Raw genomic sequence first — 25682 nt, forward strand, 5'->3', positions numbered from 1 at the left:
GCTGTTACATTTAGATATTATATATGTATAAAATGCCACAGCGCAGCTAATATATTAATATAAGATGCTACAGTATGGATATTACATCAATGTTAAAAGCCACTGGACAGGTATTATATTGATTTTGGATACTATAATATGGATATCATGTTACTATTAAAATATTATAATGTGGCTATCATATAATTATAAATTTATTATATTATATTAATTTTAGATACTACAGTATGTACGTTAACATAATATTCACAAGGCAGAATTAGTTTTACATGGTATATTATAGGAATAAGTATAGGACACAGAACACCTGTTTTATCAGTTTTTGATACTATAGTATGGATGTTATATTAATATAAAGGCCACAGCATAGCTATTATATCAAATTTACATGTTATATTAGGCTTTAAATACTATATTATGACCATTATATTAGTATTAAAGTCCACAAGGCAGATATTATATTAGTTTTAGATGCTATTGTATGGATATTACATTCATATTTAAGGCCACAGGACAGATTATATTTGCTTTAGAACTCACAGTATGGATATAGTTGAATGCAAAGTTCAGCTATTGTGTTAGTGTTACATGTCACAGGCCAAGTATGATATTCATTTCAGATGCTATGGTATTAATATCACATTCAGGTAAAGGCCTCAGCGCAGCTATTGCAAAAGTTGTAGATGCCATCTTATGGGCATCATATTAGCATGAAAGTGACATTGAAGCAATTACATTGGTTCTGGAAGCCACACTGTGGATATCATATTAATGTTAAAGGCCACAGAAATTTTTTTTATTAGTTTTCCAGGTCACACTTGGGATAATACGTTAATAATAAAGGAAACAGGTCAGTGATTTAGTCAGTTTTATTTGCAGTAGTATCTACATCATTTTTAACATTAAAATTCACAGAACAGCTATTATATCAATATTAGATGCTCTACTAAAGGTGTTATATTAATGTTAGAAGCCACAGGGCACTAATAATATTAATTTTCAATGCTATTGTGTGGATATCATGTTAGAATTAAAGATCATGGGGCAGTTCTTATATTAGTTTAGATGTCACAGTATGGATATTGTATTAAAATTAAAAGTCACAGAGTACCCATTCCATTAATTTTAAAATCTATAATATCTATATCATATGAATTATAAATTTTAGAAGAAAGCTATTATATTATTATCAGATACTATAGTATAAATATTATAGATTATGAATATTATATTAATATAAAAGGCCACATAGAAGCTACTATATTAGTTTTAGATTTTATAATATGGATATTACATTGGTATGAAAAGCCATAGTTTAGTAGTTTTATTTTATTAGTTTTAGAATATATAGTATCAATAATATATTAATATAATCACCAGAGGGTAGCTATTATATTAGTTTCAAATATAATACTGATCACAAGTTCAAGGCCAGCATCAACAACTGAGGAGGCCCTAAGCAACTCAGTGAGACCCTGTCTCAATTTTTGTTTTTAAAAAGGGGTGGGGTGGGGCTGCTCAGTGGCAGAGACTTGCCTTGCAAGTGTGAGGCACTGAGTTCGATCCTAGCACCACATAAAAACAAATAAAGGCACTGAGTCTACATACAACTAAACAATTTTTTTAAATGAGGGTGGTGGTGTTGGCTGGGATGTAGCTCAGAATTGCTTTGGCTTAAATTGCCAACACCAAAAATAAAAAATGACTGGGCAGCTATTATATCAATTTTTGAAGCTATAGTTGGGTATCATAATGGTATTAAAGATTACTGGGCAGTTATTGTATTAGTTATATATTCTATACTATGAATATCATACTAGCATTAAACACCATCATGTAGTTATTTTATTATTTTCAGATGCTATGGTATGGATACTATATAAGTATTAAACGCCGCAGAATAGCTCTAAGGCCAGTTTTAGATGCTATATATGGATGCTATATATGGATATCACATTAGAACCAAAAGCCACAAAGCAGCTATTATATCAGTTTTCAATGCAATATTATGTTTAACATATAATACAAAAGGCCATAGAGCAGCCATATCAGATTTTGATACTATAGGATGGACATGATAATAGTGTTAAAGACAACAAGGCAGCTATTATGTTACTTTTACATGCTGCAATATAGATATCATATTAGCTATGAAGGCCACAGGGCAAATACTATATCAGTTTTATTTTTATTTTATTTTTTTTGTATCAGAGATTGAACTCAGGAGAACTTGACCACTGAGCTACATCCCCAGCCCTATTTTATATTTTAGTTAGAGACAGGGGCTCACTGAGTTGCTCAGCACCTCAGTTTTGCTGAGACTGGCTTTAAACTCATGATCCTCCTGTCTCAGCCTCCTGAACCACTGGGATTACAGGTGTGTGTCACTACACCTAGCCCTATATCAGTTTTAGATGCTATATTATGGATATCAAAGTAAAATCAGTGGCCTCGGAGCAGCTGTCATATCAATTTTAAACGCTATATTAGTCTTAAAGGACACATGGCAGCCACTTTATCAGTTTTTGATGCTCTTGCATGGATATCATATCAGTATTGAAGACCATGGGGCAGGAATTATATCACTTTTAGATGTAAGAGTATGAATATTCATTAGTATTATATTATTATATTAACTTGAAATGCTATTATTTTATTTTATTAATTAATGGATATCATTTTATTATAAAAGGCTACAGTGCAGCTATTTCAATAGTTTGGGAAGCTAGAGCACGAATATTATATTCACATTAAAGGCTAAAGGGAAGCTAGTATATTGATTTTACATGCACTGTTCTATGGATACCATAATAATATGAAAAACACAGGGCAGTTATTATATTAGCTTAAGATCTAATAAGATGGATATTACATCAATATTAAAAACCACAGAGAATGTATCATATTTTTCATATGTTATAGTATAGATATTATATTAGTATTAAAGATCACAGGGAAGCTCAGTATTAGTTTTAGAGTTTATACTATGGATATGATGTTGGTATTAAAGAAAATAGTGCAACTGTTATATTATTTACAAGGATAAAGTATGGATACTACATCAGAACTATAGGCCACAGGACTGCTATTTTATTAGTTTTAAATGCTATAATGTGGATATCACAAAAATTGAAGGTCACAGAGCAGGTATTTTATTCATTTTAGATGCTGTAGTATGGATTTTATATAGTATTAAAAGGCCACAGGGAAACTATCACTTCAATTTTAGGAGATACAGTGTTGATATTATTAAAGGCCATAGGGCAGCTAGTATATTAGATGTGATATGTGGATATTGTATTAATATAAAAGGCCACAGAAGAGCTATAATATTACCCTTAGAGGCCACAGTATAGTTATAATATTAATAATAGTGTCACAGGCAGCTCCTATAGTACTTAGTATAGGTGCTGTAGTATGCACACCATAATTAAAGCCCAGTCAGGCCGTGGCACATGCCTGTAATTCCAGTGAGTTAGGAAGCTGACGCAGGAGAATTACAAATTCAAGTCCAGCCTCAGCCACTTAGTGAGTCCCCAAGTAATTTATCAAGACCCTGTGTCAAAATAAAAAATAAATAAATAAATAAAAGAGCTGGGGATGGAGTTAAATGCCTCTAGTTTCAATTCTTATTACCAAAAAAAAGGTATTAAAGCCAAAACTTCAGTAATTATATTAGTTCTATATTATATATGTATGTATGTGTATATATATATATATATATATATCTTATTAGTATTAAGCTATTATACTCATTTTAGATACTATAGTTTGGATATCATATTACTATTAAGTGCAAGAACTATAGGCATTTTGTTAAATTATTTTAACTTTAGATGCTATAGTATGGATACCATAATAGTATTAAAGTCCACAAGGCAGCTATTATATTACTTTTAGATGACATAGTATAGAGATTTTATTAAATTTAAGGCTAAAGGCCATAGGGCTGATGTTATATGCATTTTAAATGCTATATATTATAGATATCATATTATATGGATATCATATTGAAGGCCACAGAGTAGCTATTATATCAATTTAAGATGCTATAATAAGGTGTCATATTGGTATTAAAGGATACAGGGCAGCTATTATATCAGTTTTAGAGACAATCGTATGAGAACTACATTAGTTGCCACAGGGTAGATATTATATTAGTTTGAGATGCTATAGCATGGATATTAATTTTGTATTAGAAAACTACAGGCCAGCTATTATTTTAGTTTTGGATTCTATAGTTTGGATATATTATTAACATTAGAGGTTACAGGGAAGTTATTATATTAGTAATAGTATTAAACCTCAGAACAGTTATTATATTAGTTGTACTTACTATAGTATAGATATTACTTCAATATTAAAGCCACATATCAGGTATTATATTAATGTAAATGCTGTAGTATGGATATTATACTAATATTAAAGACTACAGCAGAACTATATTGTCCTAATTGTATAATATTCTGTATTTGTTGGTGTTTTTTAATATACTAAAGGAACAGCTTTGCAGCAAGATAAGAAACAAAGTATTCAACTTACAAAAAAGCAAAAAGAGTCTGGGGCTGTGAAGTGGCATGCCCCTGGTTTCCATCCTTATATCTTTTTCTTAGTTATCAATACTGTGCTGCCTTTCTTAAAGAGAGAAACCTGACTTTTTCTTCTCTGTTTCTTCCATAACTCTCAATTCCTCTCAGGCCTTCTTTTCTCCAGTGTCCCAGCTGTGTTCCCCAAGGATGGGCCATAACATTTGTACTCAGGTCAAACTCCAGCCTAGGCTGCTGGATTCGTGGGTATCACAGGCTGCCATACCTACTTGTTTCTGATTTGGAAGTTGTTCCTCCTGAACCCATAAGAACTTTCTAGTTAAAGATTTGACTGTCTTTTTGAAAGCATTTTGATGTTTCTTTTGACACCAACCATAGTAAATATCTCAGTTAGAAAACAATATTTTTTGTTACTAGCATCCCATACATGTTTTTGTTTTGACTGATTTTGTTTCTATGCTTGCCATTTACTCCTTCATTCATTCACTTATTTATTTCACAGTTCTGGGAATTCAACCTCAGGCATCACACACTCCAGGGAAAGTCTCCAGCCCTGGAGAGTACGCAGTTCAAGGTACAGAAGGTTTTGGGTTTCCCAACAACTCTAACCCTAGAAAATACAGGCTGAGGAACAAAAATTTTGTTTTTCTTCTTTAAACAGGAATAATAGAATTCTTTGATATCCATGTTCATTTTTTAAGAAATTTTCCTGTGAATAGGGTGGCTGAGATGGGAGAATATTATCGTGGGCAGCCTAATAAAACCTGTCTCAAAATTAAACATTAAAGAGGCTGGGGCTGCAGGTACTGTTTACTTGGGTTCACTTCTTAGCTTCATAAAAAATAAAATTATTTTGTGCTTTTTCTCTCTCTTTTATTTCCCTGTTTAATGCTGTATTTATTCCAAAAGAAAGAGAAACAACTTTCTTCTCTGTCCATGATTTTTTGTTCCTTTCTCTCCTTTTTCTCCTCAGTTTTCTACTGTGTTGGATGATCATAGGCTTATGCTTCTGCACTCACATGACCCCAACCTCACTTTCTGGAAAAGCTGGTGCACAGGCTAAAATTGCTGGCACCATAGGCTACCACACAGACATTTCTTCTGGAACCAACTTCCCTTAAATTCTCCACTATCAAAAAATTTTGTAGGTTAATCCCATCCCCAATTTTTTTTCCTTATATTGTTTTCTGGTTGTTATTCATACATCTACTAATTTATACTGCAGTCCTGAAAATCTATTCCTAGGCATAACAAATCCCAGGGAATGGCTCTATCACTGAGCTCCATCCTCAGCCATTGGAGTTTTGCACCTCAAGGTAGAAGAGACTCCATGTTCCCCAACAATGTAAATCTTCCAGGGTGAAAATCAGCATGAGAGATCCTCAACTTTTCCTTCATGATATCTTCCATGACTTTCCATTCTTCTCAGCTTTTCCTTTTCTCCTCAAAGTCCTGGCTGTGTTCCTCTGAGCTACTCTTCTATACCTGCATTCATGCACTCTCCTAGTTCAACCTTATGGAATTGCTGATACCACAGGCTTCTCCTCATGCCTGAATCTGATTATTAACAGATTATATTCTAACTTTTACTTTGATATTTCTTTTGATACCAACCACAGATAACTTCTCTGCTAGAAAAAAATATTGCAGGCTACAAGCATCCCATAAATGTTTTTGTTTTGCCTTATTATTTTTCTGTTGTTTTTTGGTTGCCATTCATTTACTCATTTATATTGCACCTTGGGAATCCAATCCCAGGCATGACACTTTCCAAAGATAGTCATTAACCCTGAGTCCTCTTTCAATTCCTGGGAAATTAGCATTTTAAGTTAATAGTACTCAATGTTTCCCTACAGAGATAAGCTGATGATAGACAATTAGATACATACTGAATTTGTTAAATAAACTTAAAGATGAAACAGATTTTGTTAATTCCCACATTAGTAATTAAAGAATTGGCCCAGTGACTAGAAAGGATGAGGCTGGAGAATACGTAGATGGCATGTTTAAAGTGATCCAGGGAAGCAATGCCAGAACCCATCTCAAAATAAAACAAAACAGGGCTGGGGATATGGCTCAAGTGGTAGCATGCTCCCTGGTATGCGTGAGGCCCAGGTTCGATCCTCAGCACCTCATACCAACAAAGATGTTGTGTCCGCCGAGAACTAAAAAATAAATATTAAAAAAAAGAATTCTCTCTCTCTCTCTCTCTCTCTCTCAAAAAAAAAAAATAAAACAAAACAGGCAAAGACTGTGAAGTATCATGCATTTATGTCCAATCATAGACATGAAATAAATCATTTCATTCTCTTATTTCTTATGTCTCTCCTTTGTGCTGCTTTTATTTTCTGGAGAAACTCAACTTTTCTCTGTTCCTTCTATGACTTTCTATTCCTCTCCTCATGGTCCTGACTATTCACTCAGGGCTGCCTGGTATACCTATACTTGTGTGAACCTACAGCCTCTTCTTCTGGAATCGCTGTAACATAGGCTACCACAATTATCCATGTTTATTTTTGGAAGGTCAGAATCATGCACAAAATTTATCTTCGAAGATTTAACTTGTGTCCACTTGAGTACGTTGTGATATTTCTTATCACATCAAAATATTAAAACCTCCATTAGAAAAAAAAGTTCATATGTTACTAGCATACTGTAAATATTTTTTTGGCCTGACTTTATTTTTGGTTGCTGTTCATTCACTCACGCATTTACATTACATTTCTCAGAATCATGTCCTAGGCAACACACATGCCAGGTAATGTTCTAACACTGAACTCCATTCCCAGCCCTGGAGGTGAGCCAAGGAAAGACAGCATGAGGCACACAGAATTTATCTTGCTTAAAGAGGGAGCCTAGATTCCTTTGCTACCCAGGTATTATATAAAATAAACTCTGCTCAGTGACAGGGACGTTAAGGATGAAGAATGGGAGCATGCTATGTGCATTGTGATTTGGGGCAACCTTGTGAACATTTAATGAAAATATTCCAGGAAAAATGGCAACACAAAAAGCTCTACTTTTCCATCTCTGTTTTTTTTCCATGAATATTCAATCCTCTGTCTATTTTTATCCAAGGAGTCCCTGTTGTGTCCCCCAAGCTAGCCTCCTACACATATACTCTGGAGGTCCTCAGCAATAGCTCCTGCAACCACTAGAACAACATGCTATTATACAATTTAATTTCTATTGGTGAAAGGTCTGATTTTCTTCTAAATTGTTTTTCTTGACCATAAATGATATTTCTTTTCAAAATTTGATTTCTGTCATCTTTTATTAAATATCTTTATTTTGTTTTTATGTGGTACTGAGGATCAAACATAGGGCTTCACACATGCTAGGCACTGAGCCACAATCCCAGCCCTGATTTCTGTCATCTTAATTACCTTTTGATATTTATTCTGACACCATTATTTAAATTTTTTAAAAATTTCTATAAGACAGCAGAATGCATTACAATTCTTATTACACATATAGTGCACAATTTTTCATGTGTCTGGTTGTATACAAAGTTTATCCACACCAATTTGTGTCTTCATGCATGTACTTTGGTTAATAATGGGGCACCAACCATTTTGAAACATTTTACTGTAAAATGTTTTCACAGGTTAATAGTATCTCAAATCAATTGGTGTTTTATTCCTTCTCCCATCCATTCACTTTCCATATTTCTCTATCCTGATGCCTTTCTTCATGCAATAAAAATCAAACCTTAACTCTTATCACTAACCTTAAACCTCTATCCCATGCCATAAACCCTAACTTAACCCTATCCCTAACCATATTGCTAATCCTAACACCAAAGCCAACCATTAACCTTAATCCTCTAACTCTAACCCCTAAGTCTAACCCTAAACCTTAAGTCTAATTCTCACCATAAACCTCTAACCATTTTCCTAACCTAACCCCAACCCTTTTCCCAACAGCAAAGCCCCAATCCAACCCCTAACCCCAACCCCTAACCCCAATCTTAATATAAACTCTAACACTACCTACCTGAATATGGCAGAGTTCCCACTTGAACTTATGGAAGCAGCAAGTGCCCAGGTGGCTTACAACTTCTAACATGGACACAAATGAGACATTCCATGACCCTCTTCTTTGAATCATTTGATGTAGTGGCTCACAGCAGCCAGAAAACTATTTAGTACTATCAATTCACCATAAAGCATATCTTTCAAACATATTTTAAATAATATATTTGAGCAAGCATATGACCACACACACAGGGAAAGGTAAGTGGTAAAGGGCCTGTAGCTGTTATGCCCTCCCCAGGCAGCATCCTGCCAGCACCTTCAACAACAGAGAGTCCTAAAACTCTATTTTTCTATGCTTCGTTAAGTACCCATGATTCATTAAATCATTGATCATTTGTTACCAGTTTAGCCTTCAGTTCCTCTGTTCTCCTTATATATGTGGGAAGGCTCAAGTTCAAACTCTGTAATGATGGTTTTTTTTTTTTTTCCAACTGAACATGGTCATCCTGTGTTGCCCAGGAGCCCTAGACCATTAATCACCTCACTGGTATCAGACAGACACATTGCTTCATAGATTGAAGAATGAGGAGCTAAGAGACAGGAAACTGAAGCAGAGACCAAGAATGTATTTCTTGGCACAACAAGCCACAAAGTAGCTTCAAATTGACAAAGAACTTGAATATACACTTTTTACTAGTAAACATGAAACATGATTAACAGGATATTGTATTAGTGTCATTATAGACATGCAAGTTAAAACTGCACTGAAATTTACTCACTTTTACTACTACTACTACTAATAATAAATAATAAATAATAATAAATAATAAAATAAAAGTATTTAAAAATAACAAGTGATTTTGGGCAACCTTGTGAATATTTCATAAAAATATTGCAAGAAAAAAGGCAATCCAAAAAATAAGCTCTACTTTTCCTTCTCTGTTTCTTCCATGAATTTTCAATCCTTTATTTTTATCCATGGAGTTCTTGTTGTGTCCCCCAAGCTAGCCTCCTACACATATACTCCAGAGGTCCTCAGCAACAGCTCCTGCAACCACTGGGGCAATATGCTATTACACAATTTAATTTCTAATTGTGGAAGGTCTGATTTTCTTCTAAGATGAGCTCTACTTTTCCTACTGATTTTCTTCCAAGATAAGCTCTACTTTTGGCTAAGGATGAAGAGAAATCAGCATTCTTTTATATACCTGTAACAATAAATAATGTGAAGCTTGTGTGTGGAATAGTTTGCTATTTCCTCAAAAAGTAAAAATAGAATTATCATACTACTCAACAACTCCATTTCTATGTATTTAACCCCAAAGAACTGAAAGGAGGTATTAAAAGAAAAGTGCATGTGTATACTTTCCTTCTGTTAAAGTCATGAGAATGAGGGACAGGCTCAAATGGAGTTTTAGGAAAAGAATTTTATGTATGAGTAAAAAAGGAGTGCTTTTTTTCCCCACTGGGGCAGGTAGTGAAAGTGCCATGGAGAAGCTTGCTGATGTCCTTATTTGGAGGTTATGTGATGGTCACCTGAGAGTATCATTCCTACATTGAGTAAAATACATTGCAGCGTTTTACATGGAGATACAAACCTGGCATAGCAATGACTAGTGGGGAATGTGAGTGAAAGGATACAGAGCATTTTGCACCACCAATGCAGGGTTCCTGTAAGTTTAGCACTATGAGAAAGTCAACTGCTTATTAAAAACCACCATGTCAATACTACGCCAGAAAAACAGACATCAGACTTTATTAGGGAAGTTGACCCTTATAAATCCAGCTCAGCCAAATCTCAGAAATACCATTGCAAGAAAATTTTTCATTACAAGCCTGTGTGTGTGTGTGTGTGTGTGTGTGTGTGTGTGTGTGTTATATTAATATTAGAGGCTAAATGTTGGATGTTATATTAGTATAAGAAGATCACTTAGTGATTATTATAGTGATATAAAACCAAAGTGTTCATAGTAGATTAGCATTAAAGACCACAGTCTGGATATCACTGTGAAGGCAGTAAGGGTCCATGGTAAGTAAATATATTACTATTAGAGGCCATCTATTTACACTGTAAGCATACTTTGGGAAACAATGTGAATATCACATTAGTATTAAACAGCACAATGTGTATACTGTAATAATATCAATGACAAAAGGTCATGTATGCTTGTAATCCCAGAAGCTCATGAGGCTGAGGCAGGAGGATGGCAAGTTCAACGCCAGCCTCAGCAACTAAGTGAGGCCTTAAGCAACTTAGAGACACCCTGTCTCAAAAATAAATAAATAAATAAAAAGGGCTGGCATGTAGCTTAATGGTTAAGTGCCCCTGGATTCAATATCTAGTACAAAAAAACAAAACGATCAACTATTATATTAGGACTAGATGCCTCTGTGAGGACATTGTATGTGTCATGAATGGCAGAGGATTCAATGAGGATATTATCTCTACCACGCGGCCTGCGCAGTGGTTTCATTAATGAGGTTCTAGGCATAAAGTTAGTTAGACGAGATGGAAATAAAAACACAAGACTCAATTACCTTAATTCTATTGCTAGGTCTGAGACGGCTCCCCTCTCTGGTTCACTCCTCTAGCCGCCCAGCAGGGCAGCAAGGATTACTCAGGGCTAGCAGGAGAGAGAGAGCAAGCACGCCGGGGAGTAGCCTTTTATTAGGGAACCAGAGATTCAGGGGAGAATTCCATCCAATGAAGGTTGAGGGGGGGCGGCACTCCAAGGTCAGGGTCAGCGATTGGGTCCCCGGGGTCAGTGGTCAGGCACACCCCCACACGGATGGGCTCTCTCATCAGGAAAGGGCCGGGAAAAACTTCGACTTATGCCAAAGTGCCTCAGACCCTCAACGGGAGGCACCCGATCACGTGTGAGAATGGCTCCCCACAATTATCTGCATTACAGGCCTTAGTGAGAATATTATATAGGTCAGAGGTTGAGAATATTATATGAGTGTCAGAGGTCTGAGTGAGTATATTATATATGTATGTCATTATATACATATATATATATGTGTCATAAGCTGCAGTGAGAATATATATACACCTTTATATAAATTATATATTTATATAATGTATGCAAATACATATTTATGCAAATATATTATATATATGTGTATATGTGTGTGTGTGTTTGTTTGTGTGTGTGTGTGTGTGTGTGTGTGTGTGTGTGTTCTGGAGATTGAACCAAGGAGTACTTTACCACTGAGATACATCCTCAGCTCTTAATATTTTCATTTTGAGACATTGCTTCACCAAATTTTTGAGGCTGGATTCAAACTTGCAATCTTCCTGATTCATGCTCCCGATTCATTGTGATTACAAGTCTATGCCAGTGTATTCAAGTTATTGAGAATATTATTGAGTGTCAAAGTCTTCAATAGGTCATTATGAGTTTGATGACTCAATGAGTATATTATATCACTCAGAGGACTCAATTAAGGTATTATTTTTGCCAGAGGCCTCAGTGAGATTGTTATATGAAGATCCAGCGAACTCAATGAGGATAATATATGATATGTCAAGATCATTGTATTGCCATGAGAAACTAATAAAAAAAATATATGTGTTATAGTCTTAACTGATGACATTATATGCGTATCAGAGATTTCAGTGAGAATATTATGAGTGTCAAGAGAACTTGGTGACGTGGATGTGTAACTGATGTGATTCTGCAATCTGTATACGGGGTAAAAATCAAATGTATGAAATATGATATGTCAAGAGCTTTGTAATGTTTTGAACAACCAATAATAAAAAAAAAAATAAATAAATAAATAAAAAAGAGAACTTGGTGAGGTTATTATATATTTCAGAGGCCTAAATGAGACTGTTACATGATTGTCAAAGGGTTTTGTGTGGATATATATGTCTCATCCACCTCATTAAAAAAAAAAAACAAACATTTGGGGCTGGGGTTGTGGTTAAGCAGTAGAGCATTGCCTAGTACATGTGAAGCCCTGGATTCAATCCTTTGCACCACATAAAAATACACAAAAAATAAAGGTACAATACCTTTGTGTCCAACTACAACTAAAAAATAAAAACAATAAAGAATATTACCTAAGTGTCAGATAACTCAGTGAGCATATTATATGTATTAGATTCATCACTGATCATATTATGTTTGTCAGAATCTCAGTGGTGATATTATATGAGTGTCAGAGGCCCCAATGAAGCCAATATATATTTTAGTCTATTTAGTTAACATATTATATCTGTAAGAGGACTCACTGAGGATATTATATGTCCCCTTATATGTGTCAGAGGACTAAGTGATGATATCAATTTTAAAGATATCAGCATGGATATCAAATGTGTCAGATAACTCAGTGTGAAAATGTCAGAGGCATCAGTAACAATATTATATGTGTAAAAAAAAGAATATTATGTGTGCCACAGGTCTTTTCAGAGCCTCAGTGAGTATACTGTATCTGGTAATGGCTACAATGAAGATACTATATTAGTGTGACAGGACTCGATGTGGATATTACATGAGATATAGAACTGAGAGAGGATGTTATATGTGTTAGAGGACTCAGTGAGCACATTATATGTGTCAGAAACCTCAGTGAGAAGATTGTATTCTTTAGAGGTTGTAGTGTGGATAGTGCATTAAACAGAGGCCTCAGTGAGATCATTATATGGGTTAGAGGCCTCATGTGAACATGATATTTGTTATAAACCTCAGTGAAGTTATCATATTTGTGCCACAGGCATCAGAGAGGACATTATAGGTAAGGGCCTTAAATTGCATATTGTATGTCAGAGCACTGAGTGAGGACATTATAGATGACATAGGCCTCATTACATGAGTGTCAGAGGAATCAACGAAAATGTTATATGAGTGTTACAAACCTCAATGAGTATATTCTGTAAAATGCCTCAGTGAGGCATTACATCTTTTACATAGATGGAGCTTCACTGAGGACATTATATGAATATCAGAGAACTCAATTAGAATTTTATATAAATGTGAAAGCCCTGAGAATATTATGTATATCAGAAGTTTCAGTCCTCACTGAAGTCCTTATTGTTTGTTAGAGACTTCAGTAAGCATAGTAAATGTGTTAGAGTCTACAGGAGGATATTATGTGTCAGAATCCAGAGCAAAGCTATTACCTGAGTATGTGTAGTATATGTATTATAGCTCTCAATCACACTGTTATATGACTATGAACAACCTTATATGAGAAAAATATCTGAGTGGAAGAGGCCTTGTTGAAGGCATTGCTTGTGTTTGAGATCTCAGTATGTTCAATCTATGGCTCAAAGGTCTCAGGAAAGAAATCCTATGTGTCAGAGGCCTCACAGAAGATAAAACAGGAATGCCAGGCTTATGAGTGAGAACATTAATTGTGTTAGAGTCCTCAGGGAAGAAGGTATATTAATGTCACATACTTCAGTGAGGGTATTACTGTGTTGAAGGACTTGGCATTTGTGCTGCTTGGGTGAAAGTCCCAAGTGGAGCTACAGTCTGTGTCAGAGACCTCAAGGAGACACTTAAAAGTGTCAGAGGACCTCAGGGATTTAGAGGCCTCAGGGAGTATATTATATATGTCAGAGTCTTCAGAAAGATATTACATGAGCCCAAAATCTCATTGAGTCAGAGGACTCAACACTGGTACTTCATTGTTGTTAGAAGTCTCTGCAGAGGTTAGATTGCTTTTTAGAGGGGTAAGAGAAAATATGTTTTCCTGAGGCCACTGTGATGATACCATGAGTCAGAGGCTTCAGTGTGGGTAGAACATATAAGAACCTGAGTGAAGATTTCATAAACCTCAGGGGGATTATGATGGAGTATCTCAGAACTCAGTGAATAAAATCTATTAGTGTCAGCAGCCACATGAGGAAATTTTATGCATTGAAATCTTCTATGAGTATATTGTACGGGTTTCAGAACTCTCTGAGAAAATATCATGATTCTAATTGCTGTGAGTGTGGATATTTTAGAGCATCTTTAGGAAGTTGCTTACAGGTGTCTGTATAATCAATGAAATAAAATATGAATATCAGAGGCCGAAGTGTGTATAGGATGCAAAGTCAGAGGAGGACCTATTGTGAATATCCTATCAGGGATAAGACCACCAGAAGGGTTCTATTTGAGTAGTCACCCTCAGAACAGGGATATTACATGGGTCATAGTCATTAGTGTGCCAATGGTAAGAGTAAGAGGCCTTTGCAAATACAGTATATGTCTTCGATATTTGATGTGGAAAGTTAATTCCAGAGTGAGGCTATTAGTTGAGTTTCAGCAAGTTTCAGCAAGAATCACATATGTGACCCAGAAATCAATAATAAAATATTATCCAGCTACAGGCCTCATTGAGGATGCGTCAGGGGCTTCATTGAGATTAATCAATGATTGCCACAGGACTCAGCTAGGGTATTGTCTCTGAGTTCTCAGTGAGTTGAATACATATGTCCAAGAACTCAATGTATATAATATGTTTCAGATCCCTCAATCACACTATTACATGACTATGAACATCCTCAGTGAGGAACATATCTGACTGCAAGTGGCTTAGCTGGAGGCATTGAATGTGTTTGAGATCCTAGGATGTTTAATCTATGCCTCAAAGATCTCAGGGAGGAAATCCTGTATAAGAAGTCTCACATAGGATGTGACAGGAGTGCCAGGCTACTCAGTGAGAACTTTATGAGTGTTAGAGTCCTCAGGGAAGAGGCTACATCAGTGTCACACCCCTCACTGGGGATATAATTGTGTCAAAGGCCTGAGCATTTGTACTGCTTGGGTGAGAGTCCTGCATGGAGAGTGTCTGTGTCATAGACCTCAAGGAGACACTTAAAATGTCAGAGGAGTCTGTGTTGACAGAAAGATACTGTCTGAGCCCTCCATGATTTTTAAATATGACTAGAGAATCAGGATCTCTGCCAGTGAGGCTCTTAGTTGTGCCTGAGCTCTCATTGAGATATTAACTGAGGGACAGACAGGGTAGAGGGAGAATATTATCTACATACAGCAAGCCTTTGTGAATATGTGATGTAAGAGTCAGAGGCAACTGGGAGGAGAGGACATGAGTGTCAGAGCCCTGAGTGAGTTTATTATACATGTGACAGAAGAATTTATGGACTCGGGCTGGGGATGTGGCTCGGGCGGTGGCGCGCTCGCCTGGCATGCGTGCGGCCCGGGTTCGATTCTCAGCACCACATACAAACAAAGATGTTGTGTCCACCGATAACTAAAAAATAAATATTAAAAAAAAAAGAATTTATGGACTCAGTGAGATGATCAAGGAATTTCAGAGCCCTCAATAAGTACACAATATTGAGTGTCAGAGGAGGACTCATTGAGGATATTTCCTGAGTGTTGGGGACCTCCATGAGAATGTTCCATGAGTGCTGAAGGCCTGAATGAGGACATATATGTGCTCTAATAGGAAGAGACCTGTGCTAGCCTATTATGTGTGACAGTGCCTTCATATGGACATTTAGTGTCAGAGTCCAGAGGGAGGCTATCACCTGAGTGTCTGAATCCTCATTGAGATTGATACATTTTTCAGAAGATGTCCTGAAAATATTTGGTCAAAGTCAGAGGCCTTAATAAGGATGTGATAGGTATCAATGTCTTCATTGAGATTATTTTGCTATTACTATTGGTCTCAACCAGGGTATTTTCTCTTAAGAGGCCTCAGAGAGTTGAGTATATATGTTAGAGACTAGGGGTAGAGAATGTAGGTATCATAGCCTCACTCACTCTGTTATGTGAGTATGAAGGTCCTTAGTGAAGAAAATTTTCTGACTAGAAGAGGTTTATTGAGAATAGTTTCCTCAGTAAGTATACTTTAGAGATGAAATTTCTAGTAAGTTTTTTTTTTAATTTTTTTAGTTATACAGGACACACTAACTTTATTTTGTTTATTTATTTTTATGTGATGCTAAGGATCGAACCCAGGGTCTCACACGTGTAAGGCGAGCACTCTATCACTGAGCCACAACCCTAGCCCTCCAGTGAAGAACTTCTATGTGTCAGATGTCTCATTGAGAATAAGGGTAGGAGTGCCAAGGTACCCAGTGAGGGACACTGTATGTGATGGAGTTTTCAGGGTTGAAAGAACATCAGTGTGAAAGGCCTCAGTGAGATTATGAAATGAGTATCAGAGGCCTTAATGACTACATATTACATGGAAGAGGCTTTACTGAGAAGATGATTTTTCTCAGACTGGTCAGTGAGGAAAATATGGGCTCAAATGAGTAGTAGTCCCTCGTCTACAAAGGTTGGAGCCCTCTGTGGGGATTTCATATGTGTCAGAGACCTCAATGAGACACATGCATGTGTCAGAGGACTCATTGTACATACTATGTAACCTTTGGAGGTCTCAGTTATATTTTGAATATCTATCAGAGCATTAATCTGTGCAGACAACAGGTATCCCAGAGCACTTGGTAAGATAGTACTTCAGTGTTAGAGGTCTTATGGAGGTCATTATCTGAGCTTTAGAAGCCTAAGGGTGGATATTATATTCATTTCATTGTCCTGCATGAGAATGGTATCCACTGCAGAGTCCTCAGGCAGTATGTTACCAGTGTGAGTGGACTCAGTGCTATATGATGTGAATGTGAGAGGCCTCATGGGGAATCACCCTGGCCTAGTCTCAGAGGCTACTTGAGGATATCTATGAGAGAGCTATCATCCTACCTATCAGGATAGTTCTCACAGAGTCCAATGTCCAAATACATTGTTTATGTGTCACTGAACAGTGATAACACTGTATTTGACATAGGCCTCTGTGAGAATATTGTAGGTGGATGAGGCTTCTCATAGATATTAAGTGTCAGAGTCTAGAGCCAGGGTGTTACCAGACTGCCTGAGGCCTCAGTAACAATGTGAACATGACCAAGGTCACAGTTTAGATATATTATTGATGTCAGAGGCCTCTGTGATGATGTGATATGTGTCCAAGGCTTCAGTGAGAATGTGATGTGTTTGTTACAGACCTCACATTGGATATTATACTTCATAGAGGCTGCAGTAAATTTACTATACCTGTCAGAGGCCTCAGGTTTCACTTATGGAAAGACGCCTCCATAAGTATATGATGGCTGTCAAAAAGATTCTAAGTGGAAGAGACCTCTGTTAGTCAATTACATGTGTCAGATGTCTCCAATACTACATCATTAATACTAGGGGCCTCAGTAAGCCTCTTATAGGTCCTGTAGGTTGCAATGTAGATACTGTATGTGTCAAGTCCTCAGGGAGTTAGAGGCCTAAAGGAGTATATTATATCTGCCAGAGGTTTAAGGTAGGATATTAAATGCTCCTGACTCTTCAGTGAGGCTATTAACTGAGTCAGTGGATTCAGCATTGATACTTCATTGCTGTCAGAGGCCTCAGTGAGGACACTATTAGGGTCACAGACGTCATTGAGTCAGAAGTCTTAGTGACAATGGAGGATATATGAGAGGTCTGAGAATATCACATGCATCTGAATCTTCAGAGATAATATTTTGTGTGCCAGAGGCCTCAGCAAGTATATGGGCTACAGGCCTCAGTGTTGATATTACATGAGCATCAAAAGCCTGAGGGAGGAGGCATTGAATGTGCCCTGAGGGAGGACATTTAAAATGTGTCTGAGGCCTAGCTGAGGATAGTTTGCTTGTTGAAGGGCTAAGGGAAAATATTGTTTTGTCAGAGGCCCCAGGCAGATACCAGGTGTTAGAGGCCTTAGTGTGGGTAGGTGTGAGAACCCTGAATGAAGATTTCAAATATTTCAGAAGCCTCAGTGTGACTACAATGTTATTATCACAGGACTCAGTGAATATACTAGGTTAGTGTCAGAGGACAAGAAAGGACTTTCTATACATCAGAATCCTCTAGGAGTTTATTATATGGATTTCAAAGACCTCAGGAAAGATATCATATAATTCTTGGAGCTGTGAGTGGGGACATTTTAAGTTTCAGAGTCCTCAGGAAGTTGATTAGGGGTGAACGTACCTTCAGTGTGATTGCATATGAATGTCAGATGCCTTAGTGAGTATGGGATATGAATGTCAGAGGAGGCATGGAGGATATCCTATCAGGGTAAGAGACACCCAGGAGAATTCTATATAAATAGCATAGACCAAATGTGGATATTGCAGGGGTCAGAGTCCAGTGTACCTATGATAAGAGTAGGAGGCCTCTGTAATCCTATCATATACCTTAGAATCTTCATGTGGATATTTACTGTCAGAGTCCAGAGCAAGGCTATGAACTGATAGTCAGAAGCCTCAGTGAAAAATCATACATGTGATCCAGGACTCTGTGAAAACATTATGTCCAAGTCAGAGGCCTCAGTGAGAATGGGTCAGAGTTTTCATTCAGCTTACTCCATGATTGCCACAGGACACAGTTAGGACATGTTCTGTGTTCAGGGCCTCAGTAAGTTGATAATATGCATCTGAGGACTCAGTGTGGATAATATATGTGAGAGAACCCCCAGTCACACTAATATATGATGTAAACATCCTTAGTAAGGAAAATATTTGATTGGAATAGACCTTGTTGAAGGCATTGCATATGTTTGACATCTTGGTGTGTATAATCTATGGCTTAAATGTCTCATGAAGGAAATCCTATGTGTCTGAGGCCTCACAGAATATATTATGGAAGTGCCAGGCTACTCAGTAAGAACATTGCATGTGTTAGAGTCCTCAATGAAGAGATTATACCACTGTCACATCCCTCAATAGGATATTACAGTGTGGAATGCCTCAGCATTTGTACAGCTTGGGTAAGAGTCCTCTGTGGAGTTATTGTCTGTGTCAGAGACTTCAAGTGGATACTTAAAACTGTCATAAGGATCTGTGTTGATAGGAAGGTACTTTCAGAGTCTTCAGTGATTTTTTTAATATTTTAGACAATAGGGGTCTTTGTCAGTGAGGCTCTTAGGTGTGCCTGAGTTCTTGCTGATATATACACTGATGGCCAAGAGGATTGAGGATATTTTTTGAGTCTCACACGTCTCTATAAATAAGTTGTGTAACTGTCAGAGGAACAAGGGAGGAGAGGATATGAGTGATAGAGATCAGAGTGAAGATATTGTACACTTAAGAATCCTCAATAAATAGAATAGGAGTGTTTATGGACTCAGTGAGATAATCAAGAAATGCCAGAGACCTCAGTGAGTATCTAATGTGTCAGAGAAGGACTCACTAAGGATATTACATGAGTGTCAGAGACCTCCATAAGAATGTTTCTTAAGTGCCATAGGCCTGAGTCATGACATATATGTGCTGTAATAAGAAGAGGACTCTGTTAGCATATTATATGTGAAAGTTCTTTGAGGATCAAAAACCTGAGTGAGAATAACACATTTGTTAGGGGACATACTGAAGATATTCTGTCAAGGTCAGAGGCCCCAGTGAAGATGTGATATGTGTCAGACTTCACTGAGTTTATTTTGTTATTACCACATGCCTCAATTAGGATTGTTAAATATTTGTGTCAGAGGCCTCAGGGTAGATAGTATAAGTGTCAGAATCCTCACTTACTATTTTATATGACTGTGAGGTGAAGAAAACATCGGAATATTAGAGGCCTTCCTGAGGATTTTGTCCTCAGTGAATATATTTTAGGGCTCAGAGTTCTCAGTGAGGAAATTCTATGTGTCCAGAGGCCTCCTTGAGAATAATGATGGCAGTGCCAGGGTACCCAGTGAGGACATTGTATGTGATGAAGTTTTCAGGGTAGAAAGAATATCAGCCTCAGTGAGATTATGAAATGAACACCACAGGCCCTCGTGATGATCTAATATGTGTAAGAAGCCTCATTGAGAATAGAATCTCTCTCAGAGGTCAGTGAGGAAAATACAGGCTCAAATGACTCATTCCATACTGTACATAGGATGGAATCCTCAGTGGGGATTTTATATGTGTCAGAGACCTCAATGAGACATATATGTCTCTGAGGACTCATTGTACCTCATGTTACCTACAGAGGCCTCAGTACTTTTGGTTGACTCTCAGAGGGTCTAAATCTGTGTGGACTTCTGGTGCCCCAGAGCACTCAGTGTGATATTCCTTGAGTGTCAGAAGCCTTGATTAGGATATTTCTGAATGACAGAAGCCTCAGGGTGGATATTATATTGATTTCACTGTCCTGTATGAGGATTATATCCATTTCAGAGTCCTTAGTAAGAATATCATTAGTGTTTTGGGGCTCAAATGAGATAGGGTGTGAATGTCAGAGGCCTCAGGGAGGATTCATGTTGGCTTTAGAGGAAGACTCACTGAGGATGTGATTTGAGTGTTAGAAACCTTTCTGAGGCTATTATAGAGGCTTCATATAGATATTAAGTGTCAGAGTCCAGAGCCAGTGTATTACCAGAGTATCTGAGGCTTCACCAACCCATACCCTTGAATGGGATCAAGGTCACAGTAAACATATCCTGTTCATGGCAGTGGCCTCAATGAGGATATGTGGTAGATTCTTCAGTGACAATATAATGTGTTTGTTACAGGCTTCACTTTTGACATCACATTTTGTAGAGTCGGCAGTAAACTTACTATACTTGTCAGAGGCCTCAGTTTTCTCCTATAGAAAGGGACCTCTGTGAGTACATGATGGCAGTACCAGAGGCATCAAGAAGACATTCCAAGTGCAAGAGACCTCTGTTATCCAATTATACATCTCAGATGTCTCTAATACTTTATTGTTAGTATTAGAGACCTCAGTATGACTCTTATAGATACTGTAGGTGTCAATGTAGATATTAAATATTTCAAAGACCTCAGGAAGTTAGAGGCCTCGGGGAGTATATTATGCCTCTCAGATGGTTCAGGGAGTATTTTAAATGCACCAGCCACCTCAGCAAGGCTATTCCTGAGTCAGATGTCTCAGTACCAGTACTTCATTATTGTCAACAGCCTCAGTGAGGATACCATTAGGGTCACATGCCTCAGTGAGAATACTAAATGCATTTGAATCCTTAGTGACAATGGGACTTGTTTCAAAGGACTTATGATATCATATGTTTTAGAGTCTTCTCTGAGAATATTATAGTTGTCAAAAGAGTCAGTAAGTAATATATTATATGTCAGAGCCCTCAGTGAAGACAGTGTCTTTTTAAATAGTTTCATGTGTTTAGTGAGAGCTCTGAATAAAAATATTATTGTGTTTCAGAGGCCTCAATGTGGTTTTTCTTATTTGTCACAGGCTCTCATGGATATTTTATGACTGACACAGGCCTCAGTAATGATATTGAGCATGTTAGAAACCTCTGTGAGGACATTATATGTCAGAGCCCTCATTGATTATATGTGTATAGAGGACTCATTGAAAATATTATAGGTGTCAAAGAGCTTAGTTTTTATGTGAGTTTTAGAGATCTTATTGAGAATATTTTTTATATGACATAGGCTTCCACAAGGATTTCATATACGTGTCAAATGCCTCAATGAAGATATTATATTTTTCCTACTTCTCTGTGAGGATATCTTATGAGTTTGATGGTTTGACATGTTATTTTCTAGGGGTCTCCATGTGTATGTGATGTCAACCAGTGGTATCATTAATGATATTTATTGATAACAAACTCATATTATTTCAGTGCATACTATATATGTTAGAGTCTTCATAAGGATATTATATTGTATTTAAAGCCTCAGTGAAATGTTTTATAAGTGTAAAAGGCCTAATTGAGGGTATTATACTATTCTTTCCTGTTAAAACAAAACAGGAAATGAATGGTCAAAGCTATTCCCAAATGCTTCAAGCAGGAATGAAGTAAGCAGCAAAGTACTATAGAGTTGGATAACAAACAAAATCTTGGAGTAAATATCCAGATGCTCATTTATTTACAAATAAATGACTAAACAGATAAAAAAAGAGGCTAAATAAAAACCTCTTATCGGGAATTTCAAGTAATTGAGGTGGACATTTGGCCCTCAAGGAGTTAGGCCTAACTTCCCACTCCTTAAGAGGGGGCTCTGCATAGTGACTTACTCCAAAACAATATATATATATATATATATATATATATATATATATATATATAGAGAGAGAGAGAGAGAGAGAGAGAGAGAGAGAGAAACATAACTTACATAAATTCACAGTGAGAAATCTGGTAAACACTACATCAGTCAGGTGAGCACTTTGAGGATATGAAATGAAGAACAGCACTTCATCTGTAATCTGCTTTCCCCATTCCATAACCTGTCTACATATGAGAAAAACATCAACTGAAAATCTAAAAAGTACCTGACAGGTACTCCTCAACTGTCAGGTCCTCCTCATCCATCAAGGGCATCAGAGAAATTAAGGTCAGAGAAACTGTCACCACAAAGAAAAGCCTATGGAGACAGGATGACTGTCTTGCCGGATCTTAGATGGGGTCCTGGAACTGAAAGAGGCTGTACTGAGATTCCAAAGGAAACACAGACATTAGTTAATAAGAGCATATCAGTATCTGTTTATCATGAAAAATCATGTATGAAGTTAACACATCTGAGATAGCTCACGTAAGTCATAAGAGAAAAAAACTGGGTAGAAGTTACATAGTAGATCTCTGCATTTTTTTTGCAATTTCTGTGTAAACATAAAACTTCTCTAAAATAAAATCTTAAGATATGGCTATATTTTTCAAATACCTGCTCATTTAATTACTCAGAATGTCAATTACTAATAATTGACATTCTTAACTAGTTCTGCATTTTGTTAAGAGCATTTATAACAAAAATGTGTCAAACTAACATAATGTAAGATAAATACTTATTTTATATGTTTTATGTTAAAGTAATAATATGTTTAAACTTATCATTATTTATTTTGCTATTGCTAGGTTATGGATTTTCTCTCTAAAAATTTCAAAACTTTAGAGAAAAAAATCTACATTTTAGAGACACTATTTCAAGTCATGGTTGAACTTTTTCAAAAGAGTCATGATAAAAAATATGTTACAAGAGCAGATTGATTCATTGTGAATGAATCATTGATCCCAAGGAATTCTTATCTTTTGTTTGTTTCTATGTATACCCTTCAACAGTAATAGCATCAAATATTTGCCACTAGGAAAAATATTTAAAAGAAAAATGTAAACAGAATTTGTGACAATAACTTATGATGCTTTCTAAAAAAAGAAAAATTGAAAAGAATATCAGAGTCAGTTTCCTCCATGATGTTCTTCAGAAGTGGTAAAACTAGAAAAACTTCAATGGAAGCATGGTTTATGAGTGATCTTAGATATTCTCGTGTTTTATGGGGAAATTATATTTTAGAAATCATAAAAAATATTGGCTGCCCAAACTCTTGAATGTTTTCAAATGTAGTTGAATTTCTATGTAAGTTTCTCATTGATATAGCTAGTCATAAAGCTAATAAAAACAAAGAATCTATGGGGCCGGGATGTAGCTCAGTGGTGGCATACCTTATCCAGAATTCAGGAGGCCCTGGGTTTGATCCCTAGCACCACAATTTTTTTGTAAATCAATGCCTTATTTGTGTAATCAAATAGAAAGTGAACAATCACCACTCTTAGGAAAATATTAAGTCTGAAAAACAGTTAAGAATCAAAATACTCTTACAATAGAAATAGCCTATTGTGACCAGACGTGTCATATCATAAAGTACATTCACATTATACTATCAAAATATCAGAATCAAAATACTCTTACAATAGAAATAGCCTATTGTGACCAGAGGTGTCACATCATAAACTATATTCACATTAAATATCCTCTCAGAACAATAAAAAAAACTTTGATGACCATTTAGAAGGAGAAAATGGCTATAATATAGATTAGAAAATTATTAAGAAATTAGAAACATGAGGTGAGGGGCTGTGGGCATGGAGAGCGGCTGGCCTAGGCTTGGCGGGTGGAAGGGTCCCTCCTGCAGGGTTTGTGGAGTGAGCTGGGCGCACAGGGGTGGTTGTGTTGTGTCCCCTCTGGCTGTCCATCTTGAGGAAGAGCTGAGTGGGCGGGAAGGATGGAGGACCAAGGGTAGTTGTTGTGGAGGTGATCTGGGTGCTCCGAGGCCCTCATAGGAGGAGTGACCCAGGAATCCCCGAGTTCAGGAAGCTTGGGGGTGTGGAGAGGAGAAGCCCATCCTCAACCAACGCCAAGCGCTGTGCGGATCTGATGTTGGGCTGCAGAAATGCTCTGTGTGGTGGGTGGGGTGCTGGTGGTCTTTTTCCTTGGCCCATCTTGCACTTCATGCACTTGAGGAAGTGAAAGGGGTGCAGCCTCCGGGCACCTCTTCAGCTCCCTTGTGACCTGCCCTGTAGGGGTACCCTGCAATCATGTAGGAATAGGAGACGCTGGCAGAGCCTTACACTCAGGACAGCAATGATGACACTGAAGATGTTTCATTGTTTGATGCAGAAGAAGAGACAACTAATAGGCTAAGAAAATCTAAAATCCGACATCCAGTGGCATCATTTTTCCATTTGTTCTTCTGAGTCTGTGCCATTATAGTCTATCTTCTCTGTGAATTGCTCAGCAGTAGCATTATTGCTTGTATGGTGACAATTATCTTGTTGTTGTCACGTGACTTTTGGGCAGTGAAGAATGTCACAGGTAGAGACTGATGGTAGGCCTTGGGTGGTGGAATCATATTGATGAGGATGGAAAGAGTCATTGGGTGTTTGAGTCCAGGAAGGCATCTCCTCAGGAGAATAAAACTGTTTCAGAAGCTGAATCAAGAATCTTTTGCTTAGGACTAATTGCCTGTCCAGAGCTGTGGGTGATATTTGCCTTTAGTGCTCTCTTCTCCCTCAGAGTAAAATGGCTGGCATGGTTACCATGGGTGTGGTGCTACAGGGTGCCAACCTGTATGGTTACATTAGGTGCAAGTGGGCAGCCAGAAGAATTTAACCAGCATGGCTACCTGGTATCTTGGAATGCAGTTTTTAAGACAAAACACCAGAAATGAACAGACTTCTTGAATAGAGAGAAAATTATGTTTTCTGTGATACTGGGGAATGGCTGAAGAGATTCATGATCATGAATTGTTTAGAACTCAGTCCAGTGTAAAAAGGAGCATTGATTTTTGTTTGTTTGTTTTGTTTTCACTTGCAAAGTTACTATAAAAACTGTTTTTTTTTTAAACAAAGTTTTAATTTTCTTTTTCTAGTATTTGAGGCTGGGAAGTATGATATCATTAAGAACATTGTCAGAATTTATTTTATGGTGTACATATGTATGCATATAGTA

The 25682-nt window shown here is 36.9% G+C and overlaps 1 pseudogene; it reads left to right on the forward strand.

The window, feature by feature from the left end:
- The first annotated feature begins 24988 nt into the window (after window positions 1-24988).
- LOC144252018 (Golgi apparatus membrane protein TVP23 homolog B pseudogene) lies at window positions 24989-25414 on the forward strand (annotated as a pseudogene).
- The last annotated feature ends 268 nt before the right edge of the window (window positions 25415-25682 follow it).

Source organism: Urocitellus parryii, unplaced genomic scaffold, assembly GCF_045843805.1.
Source record: "Urocitellus parryii isolate mUroPar1 unplaced genomic scaffold, mUroPar1.hap1 Scaffold_355, whole genome shotgun sequence".
NCBI classification, from domain to species: domain Eukaryota; kingdom Metazoa; phylum Chordata; class Mammalia; order Rodentia; family Sciuridae; genus Urocitellus; species Urocitellus parryii.